Raw genomic sequence first — 9,714 nt, 5'->3', positions numbered from 1 at the left:
CCTCTCGGGATCTTGGGCACGCACGCACACGCGCCTGGTGTGAGTTTAAGCCACTGGGTCCAGGACTCGAACTGCAGTTGGCTGCATAGGAGTCCAGTGACCTAGCCATTATGCCAACTGCTGGCCCCTCCACCGCAGTTTGAGTCCCAGACCTGGCGGCTTGAAAACTCATGCCAGCCACGTGTGCGTGTGTGCCCAGGATCTGGAGGAGAGAATGAAGGACAAGGGATTGGGGCATGGCCAGTCCCTCGGGGAGTTACTTCTTACTTTTGTTGATCTGTTGCTCTGGGGTGTGCACATGCCCTATAGCAAAAATCTCTAAAAAGAAATTGTTTTTATTATTGCCAGAGAGTGCATGTACTCCCCAGAGAAAGACAGAGAGATGTAGAGAAAGAGAGACAGAGAGAGACAGCACTCCCAGGTGGGTCTTGTCACGTTACAATCCCTTCTCTTCCTTTTTCTGTTCCGTAAGGTTTTGCACATCTAGAGGGTTTTCCAAGTCATCGGGACCAAGATTCGAACTGCACAGTCAGCCATGTGGGAGTCGGCACCCTTAACCACTGGGCTATGGGGCCAGCCCAAGGCACATGTGCTTCTTTCACTGGCTTGGAAGAGGCAAGTTGGAGGTTATATGCCGGTTCCTGCCTGAATGCAATGCAGAAATCTCTCTTCACTGATGTATTTCCGACCGAGTTCAGTGTCGAGAGAGCCGTAAAACTTGCAAGAGGAACGGCAGGAAGTGAACAGAGGAGTAGATATATTTTAAGAGCCTCCGACAGCCTGGACGTTTTCGAAGCCACGTGGGTCAGGGGGATGAATTCATTGACTGGCTTTCACGTCCGGCCTCTGCGGGTCGTGAGCGGCACTTTTGTCCTGACGTCAGCAAGAGCGGATCGCCGGCAGGATTTGTCCTTTGAGCACATGTGCCGAGACATCCTGGCAACTTCAGAACATTTATGAGTTCTAAAAGCGTGTGAAATATTTTACATGATTCTTGCAAAAGGGCCACCACATAACTAAGCAGCAGGGACAGGATGATTTTCGGGGAGTGTGCTGACAGGCCAGGCAGCGCCGTGGCCTTCCTGCGTGTTCGGGACGGTCTGCCCCTGCTTCCTTTCCCACCCCTGCTCTGTGCCAGAATGACCTGTGGAAACTCTGCCTGCCAGTTCCTGCGACATCAGGTCTTCTGAAGGGCTCATCAATGCGGAGCAGGGGTCGGAGATGGGGCCAAGGACCAGGAAGTCAGGGTCCGGACTCTCAGACCAGCTCCCTGGGGTGGCCCCTCCTAATAGTTCATTCCATTTCCTGATACCCAGTCCCTCCTCTTTATTTTTCAGGCCGAGGGTTGGTTAGAAACGTCACCATCCCTATCGCTCTCTCGACACCTGCCCGCACCTTCATATTGTTCGTATGGACCGCCTCTCAGTTACCCTGCAAAAGTCAGCCTTGCCGTCGCGGTTGTGCATCGCTGGTGACGGGCATAAGTTCTGAGACGTGTCCCTGGGCGATGTCATCACCCCAGATGGGATGGCCTCGTCCGCAGCCAGGCTACACAGCACAGTCTGTCGCTCCTTGGCTGTAAAGCTGCAGGCATGTCTCCATGGAATCCCATTGGCAATTTTAACACAATCGTATTTGTGTTTCTGGACGTATCTGAGCACTGAAGAGGTACCCTGGGCCAGGCTGTGGCGCGGGTTAAGGGGTTGGCGGGACCTCACACAGCAGACCACACAGTTCCAGTCCCAGATCTTCAAGTTTGAAAAATGTGCCAGGTACACAGGCGCGCATGCCCCAGATCCCAAAAGGAAGGAGGGCCAGAAGAAACTGTGGCATGATCACATGCCACTGGGGTGCTTTCTTTTTTTTTTTTTTTTTTTATCAGATAGGAGCAAGCAGGGTGTTGCAAGTCCCGATGACGCAGAGACGCTAATCACGTATCACGCGAACTCCAATCATCATGTTCTATCTGCCTTCCCGAAGGAGGAACAGGTAAGGATTATCCACCTGACCACTGGGGTGCTTTCTTGCTTTCTCTTTCTATGTCTCTCTCCAGTGAGTGCATGTGCTCTCTGGCAAAAGTTAAAAAAGAAGAAAAAAGAAAGAAAAGTAAAGGCACAGTGAAAGTGTGATATTAAAAGTTAAATACCTGGGGCCAGCAGGAGACGCGGTGCTTAAGGTGCTGGACTCCCACACGGCCAATCAAGGTCCGAGTCCTAGACCTGGTGGCTTAAAACTCACGCCGGGTGCATGTGTGTGCGTGTCCAAAATCCCAAGAGGAGAATGGAAGAGAAGGGATTATGGTGTGGCCATGCCCCCTGGGAGGTGATTTATTGCTTTCTGTCTCTCTCACTCTCTCTCTGTCTCTCCTGCAAGCGCAGCACCCTATAGAAAAAAACTGAGGGGCCAGCAGGTGGCATGGTGGTTGGTGTGCTGGACTCCCACATGGCTGAACGTTGCACGAGTCCTGGACCTGGAGACTTCCTTTCTCATTTTCCCTGTCTCTCTCTTCCTCTCTCTGGTCAAATTTTAAAATAATAATAATAATAAATAAAATAATTGCTTTTCAAAAATGACATACGTGTATAGGGCACTGGCTCGGAATGGGTGAGCGAGTGCTGAGTGACCGTGAGGCCTCGGTCAGGACTGTGCACTGCTCTGGACTCCAGACACTGGGCGCATCGGCTACCCTGAGTTGATGAAAAGTATTTTTCTCCCCTGAGGGCTGGATGGCGGTCCAGCATCAATGCAATGCTCTGCAAGGCTGACACTCTCGAGAAGAGGTTCACACCCAGAGACCTTCCCTTGTTTTTAATTTGCTGAAGGGCGTGTGTGTTCATCAGAGAGAGACAGAGAGGGAGGGAGAAGGAGAAAGCACCCCTCGACAGTGTGGGGGTCATGTTGCCCTCGCTTGCTCATAGAAGAAAAAAATTAATTCTAAAAATATTTTTGCTTTGGGTCAGCTCATGGCTTGGTGGTTCAGGTAGCTTGATCCCACACGGCCAAATGCAGGGTTGGAGTCCCAGACCTGAGGACTTGGAAAATAAGCAAGTCCTTGAAAGCAAACAGAGAAAAAGTCGGGATTGAGGAGTAAGGGGTGATTTCTTGCTTCCCCTCTCTCTGTCTTTCTGTCTGTCTCCAGCAAGCTCATGCACCCTCTGGTAAATTAAAAAAAAGAACAGAATCACCCAGCCAGTAGCCCGGTGGTTAAAGTGGCTGGATCCTACATAGCCAACCGTATGGTTCAAGTCCTGGACCTGTTGGCTTAAAGAACACGTCAGGGGGACCAGCAGGTGGTGTAATGCTCATCTTGCTGGACTCCCACGTAGTCAACCATGGTTTAAGGCCTGGATCCAGCAGCTTAAAAACCATGCTGGGCACATGCGCGTGTGTGCCCAAAATCCTGAGAGGAGAGGGGATTGTGGTGTGCCTATCCCTCCTAGGGGGTGATTTCTTCCTTTCTGTCTCTCTGTCTCTCCAACAGCACACACACCTTATAGCAAAAATCTCTCAAAAAAAGAAAAGGAAAAAAAAAAAAAAACACCAAATACATATGCATGCAAGCCCAAAATACTGAGAGGAGGGAGAGATGGAGGAGAAAGGATTGTGGTGACCACACCCCATGAGAAGTTGTTTCTTACTTTTCCTCTCTCTCTCTTTCTCTCTCTCTCTCTGGCGAGCACACGAACCCTCTGACAAATTTTTTTTTAAGAGGTTTTGCTATAGGGCACGTGTCCGGCGGGCTGGCCCCACTGCTTTCTTCTCCATCCTCCTCTCCAGGTGCAGAGTACATACATACATGTGTGTCTTTCTCACTGGCGTGTTTCTCCAGTTCCTGGGTCTGGGACTCAAATCATGAAGTCAACCATGTGGGACCCAGTCACCAAAACCACCAGGCTACTGACTGGCCCCTAAACTTTTATTTTTCAGGGAGATTTTTTGGCTATAGGTCATGTGCACTTGCCAGAGACATGGAGACAGAGACAGGAAGTGAGAAATCACTCTCTAGGGGGATGGCCACACCACAATCCCTTCTCCTCCAGTCTCCTCTCGGGACTTTGGGCACACATGCACACGTGCCCAGTGTGCCTTTTAAGCTGCCAGGTCTGAGACTTAAACCATGGTTGGCCATGTGGGAGTTCAGTGTAACCACTAGACCTTCTGCTGGCTCCTAAATGCTTTTATTAACAAGTAGACATACACTATAAAGTAGTGATACAAAGTATATAAAAAGTATAGTATAGTAAATGCGTAAAGCAGCAACATCCGCCTCAGTTGCCAGGCTCAGCTCAGCATCAAGTACTGTAGTAATCCTAGGCTACTTTGAGCTGCCAGGGCTGTAGGTGTGTTTGCACCAAGCACGCATCATGATGACATGTCAATAAGAATTTTCCAGCTCCAGAGCCAGCAGGTGGTATGGAGGTTAAGGCACTGGATCCTACACGATCAACTGCGTGCTTCCAGTCCGGGACCCGGAGAGTTGAGAAATACAGCAGGCACATGTGCATACAGGCCCAAAAGCCCAAGAAGAGAATGGAGGAGAAGGAATTGAAGTGTGGCCATTCTCTCTGGGGGGTACTTTTTCATTTTCCCGGTCTCTGTCTCTCTCCAGAGAGCGCACACACCCTATAGCAAATTTTTTTCTTAATTAATTTATTTGGTAGCTGAGCAAGTCTGTGCTCACTGCTAGACCACTCCAACACCCTCACGGTGCCTGGCACTAGAAGGCATTTAGTGAGTCTGGAGGGGGGAGGGAGTGGAAGGAAAGACAACGTGGTAATTCTCTTCCCCCCTTTCTTCCCCCTACCCAAACAAAATCACCAGCAGAGGAAAACCCAATGCCTAGAAGAGTGGTCAAGGCTCCTGCTTCGGAACAACGGCTGGGACTGGGCTTCCAGAATGGACGAGAGTGGGCAAGCCCTGGCTCCTTGTAACTGCGGTATCCCACGATGGAGCCTGGGTGGGCCGGGATAACACCGCAGGGTGGGGGTGGGGGCATGGCGAGGTATTTAAGCCTGTCAATAAAAAAAGTGACCGCTGCCTTGTATCTGCAGCTACTCAAGGGAAATAAAGCCGTTTGCTTATAAAGAATTTCCATAAACATTTCTGAGGATGTGTATTAGGGGTAATCTTGGGATGTGCATTAAACTAAACAGGGTAGTATAAACACAGGAACAGGCTGAAGGAGGGAGAATAAATGGCCCAGGTTTGCCCTGGCCCTGTGGCCTTAGGCAACGTGTTCGGCCTGCAGAATCCCAGAGGCCAGTTCTTTAAAGAAGGCAGAGACGGAGGGGAAGCTGAACGCAGCCCCCCATGGGCAGGCTCCTGAACACCTCTGGAATGAAGTTTTATCTTCCCCTCCTAATGCTCAGTGCTTTGGTTCCCTGAAATCTCTCTGCGGAGAAACTTGAGAGGTGGGAAAGAACAGGAAGTGTCAGGGTGCAAGCTCTGGGCCAGCTCAGACCAGAAAGCAGCGTGCATGGGCACGCTTCATCCTCAAGTGCTCTGCGAGGGAGGTGACGCCATCATCCCATTTTGCAGATGAGGAGACTGAGGTGTGGGGGCATGACTTGTGCAGTCGAGGAGCTCATCAGAGCAGGGGCTGGGCCAGTTGGGTTCCAGGGTAGAACTCTTCAAAGGATGCTCCACTCAAAGGTGAAAACTGCTCCCAGCGACCATCGGCCACATTCGGCACTGAGCTTTGGATGTATTTTATTTTATTAAGGTCTTTGCTATAGGGCACGTGCACTTGCCAGAGAGAGACAGAGAGAGGGAAAGTGAGAAATCACACCCTCCCTCGGGGGGATGGCCACACTGCAATTCCTTCCCCTACGTCTCTGATATCTTGGGCACGCACGCGCACAAGCCTGGCATGATTGTCAAGCCACTGAGTCTAGAACTCGAATCACGGTTGACCAGGTGGGAGTCCAGTGCCTTAACCACTATGCCACCTGCTGGCCCCAGCTTTGGGATTTATTTAAGGAAACTCCAGGCACAAAATGGAACCAACCATAGGCCTCCATGCATGGTTGTTGTGCTCATGGTTTGTGCAAAAAGACTCTTTCCTTGTATTGTTTTACGTAATTAATTTGTGGATGCAGGAAGGCCGTGAATAGTGACCACACAACTATTCAGAGCGGTGGGTGGGGACCAGCAGGAGACACATGGTAGTTAAGATGCTAGACATTCCCACATGGTCGACCACAGTTCAAGTCCCGGACCTGGCAGCGTGCTTTCTCACTTTTCCTCTCTCCCTTTCTGCCTCTCTCTGGTTAAATTAAAATAAACAAATGAATAAATAAAATCTAAAAAACAAAAAAAAGTGGTGGGTTAAAACTCTGGGAGTAAGAACTGAGGCTGATGTATCTGCAGGAGTTTTACCTCACATACCTCAATATCGTTTTTGTTTTTAATGTAAAGAACATGTCATTGTTTTTTGGGAACAGCAGTTAGCGTAATGGCTATGTTGCTGGACTCCCACGTAGTTGACCACGGTTCGCGTCCCGGACCCGGTGGCTTAAAACTCACGCCGGGCGCATGTATGTGCGTGCCCAAGATCCCGAGAGAAGAATGGAGGAGAAGGGATTGTGGCGTGATCATCCCCCCTGGGGGGTGATTTCTCGCTTTCTGTCTCTACGTCTCTCTCTGTCTGTCTGGCGAGCGCACGCGCCCTACAGTGAGCACCTCTCCCGAAAAAAAAAAAAAGAAAAGAACACGTCATTGTTTTTGAAAGGAAAAATTTAAACAGGAAATAAAGTATGTCTGCATAGACACATAAAATACCTTGGAGGTCTGGGGAAAAAAGAACTGCAGAAAAAAATTGTTTATGTAAAAAACAGGGAGATAAGGATCCGTTTGCTTTTGGCGTAGATATTCTGTAAAGATCTATAAGAGACAGCAGCGGCTCAGGCACTGGGGGCTGGGAGGAGGAGGTGAAGGTAGGAGTGGGTGGAAGAGGGATAAGTCGGGCAGATTTGTCCTTGGTTTTGGAAGATATGAAAGTACCATCTTCTCAAAAATTGAAATGATCTTTTAGAACTTCTATAGGGATATAAATTTAAAAGTGTTTAAAAATGTGATTTGGGCTGGCCTGATGGCCGGTGACTAAGGGAGCCTGATCCCACACAGCTGACCATGGGAATGGAACAGCGGCTTGAAAAAAACCCCAGAGCATGTGTGCATGACCAAAGGCCCAACAGGATGGAAAAACGGGAGAAGACTGCAGCATGGCCAGCCCCCTGGAGGGTGATTGCTCGCTTTCTCTCTCTCTCTCCCTCCTTCCCTCTCTCTGCTTCTCTCAGGCAAGTGGATATGCCCCCTAGCAAAACTTAAAAAAATAGATGAATAAATATTTGGAAACTGGAAAGGTTTCAGAACACAAAGGCTCAAAGTGGGTTTTTGTTTTTGTTTTTAAATTTTGCTACAGGGCACATACACTCACTGGAGAGAGAGACAGGAAGTGAGAAAGCATTCGCCAGAAGGAATGGCCACACCACAATCCCTTCTCCTCCATTCTCCTCTCAGGATTTTGGACACGCACACCCAATGTGTTTTTCACACCACCAGGTCTGGGACATGAATTGTGTCCTCAGCCATGTAGGATCCACCTCCATGCCACCTGCTGGCCCAAGGCCCCGAATTTTTATATGGTATAGCATTGCTTTGTTCTTAGAGAGATTTTTGCTATAGGCCACATGCACTCACCAGAGAAACAGAAAACAAGAAACCACCTCCCCAGGGGATGGCCACACCCCAGTCCCTTCTCCTCCATCCTTCTCTTGGGATTTGGGGCATGTACGCACACATACTGTGAGTTTTAAGCCACCAGGTCCGGGACTCGAACTTTAGTCGCCTATGTGGAACTCCAGTGACATAACCATTATTCCATCTGCTGGTCCCCTAACATTGTTTTTGATGTAAGAATCAGCTGTAGAACAAAATCAGCTAGGAGCAGGTCAGAGCAGAGCAAAGTGCTGATGAGGGCGGGCCCTCCTACTGCCCTCTCTAATCCTGTGGAAATGATCTCCTGGTAACCGACAGAGGCCCGCATGCATGAGCTCTCCTCCTCACCTTCGCCTGCTTGCTAACAAATGGTCAGGCCTTCTCATTTATCAAAGGGTAGTTGGGTGAATTGCTTCTGTTAGGACATGAACGAAGTGGCGTCGTGGTTGAAGTGCTGGACTCCCACATGGCAGACGTGATTTGAGTCCTGCACCTGGCTTGGCTTTCTTTCTTTCTTTCTCTCTCTCTCTCTGTCTTTCTCTAGTCAAATTAAAATAAATGAGTGAATAAATAAAATTAAATAAATAATCATAATTTTTTTTAAACCCATAACATAAATGTTTTTGCCCACGCTTTGGCGTGGAGTGACAGGGCGACCTCAGTCTGGCTCTGGCCGACTTCTCTCTTGCATCCCCAGGCTGTCATTGGTGGCTTCGGACTGGCTCAGACAATGGGACACCCCACTCTGGAGTGCTTAATGACATCTGGAAGCGTAGACGGACACACTGACCAACAGCATTTACTAAAGCCCCAGGAGGTGGGGCTCCTGAAGTCACCACTCTCCAAACTGAAGTCTCATTTGGTCTGTAACTTGGGACAGGTCGCGCAAAGAGCAGACTGACCAGGACAAGAGCTGGCGTGGCTCTGCACGACCCTGCAGGCACCCTTGGCCACACCATGCTGTTACACCAGCTAACTTCTGGTGGACGCTCACTTCTTCGGAGGAGGCCGGGGTAGAGCTATGCCCTTGAAACACAGGAGTGCACATACCTTCCACTAATTAAAAAAGAAAAAGATGGACTAGCATGTGATGTGGTAGATAAGGCACTGGACGCTCACATGGCCGACCACGGTTTGAGTCCTGGACTTGGCGGCCTGAAAATCATGCCAGGTGCACGTGCATGCATGCCCAAGGTCCCAGGAGGCCGCGGTGACCCAGGGTCACTCAGAAGATAATATAAATGGACATACCAGGCATACTTCTGAATGTACTGATTTCATCTACAGGCCAGAAAAAAATAAGTTGCAGAACAGTAAGTAAATGGTCTAATGTATGTCAAACCAAACCAAATGAACAAAAACCTAAAACTAAAAAGAAAACAAATCTCAAACTCAGCATTAATGACAGTACCTGGGCGTTTGTTAGAAATGAGGACTCTCAGATCCCACCCAAGACACTGAGTCTCAACCTGGCTATAGAGCACGTGTGCTTCCCAGAGAGAGAAAGGGAAAGTGAGAAATCATTTCCTAGGAGTGGTGGTCATCCCACAATCCCTTTTTTCTACTCTCCTCTAGGGATCCTGAGTATGCATGCACATGTGCCCAGCGTGATTCTTAAGCCACCAGGTCTGGGACTTGAACCATGCAACCAGACACATAGGATCCAGTTCCTTAGCCTCCATGCCACCTACTGGCCCTGCAACCTGTATTTGAATAAAACCCATGGGTGATTCCTCAGCATATTAGTTTGATAAACGTGTCTGTAAGTGTTTCTATTTCTCTATAGACACCTGTGTATTATAAATTATATACATAAATACATTATCTATATAGATATGCATAGATATATGTCTATGAAGGAAATATATTTAAATGCATAGACAGGACCAGCAGATGGCATAATGGTCACACGTCACTGGACTCCCACGTAGTTGACCACGGTTTGAGTCCTGGACCCAGTGGCTTAGAACTCATGCTTGGGGGGGGGGGGCGCAG

The 9,714-nt window shown here is 49.0% G+C and overlaps 1 non-coding gene across 1 annotated transcript; it reads right to left on the bottom strand.

The window, feature by feature from the left end:
- Window positions 1–1,877: 1,877 nt before the first annotated feature.
- LOC114009420 (U8 small nucleolar RNA) lies at window positions 1,878–2,011 on the bottom strand. The gene has a single exon (XR_003550832.1). It is a non-coding gene; the product is annotated as a U8 small nucleolar RNA (small nucleolar RNA).
- Between the last annotated feature and the right edge of the window lie 7,703 nt (window positions 2,012–9,714).

The sequence above is a fragment of the Tupaia chinensis genome, unplaced genomic scaffold, assembly GCF_000334495.1.
Source record: "Tupaia chinensis unplaced genomic scaffold, TupChi_1.0 Scaffold000049_1, whole genome shotgun sequence".
NCBI classification, from domain to species: Eukaryota; Metazoa; Chordata; class Mammalia; order Scandentia; family Tupaiidae; genus Tupaia; species Tupaia belangeri.
The sequence above is the reverse complement of the archived record's forward strand: the minus strand, read 5'-3'. Positions and strand labels throughout refer to the sequence as shown.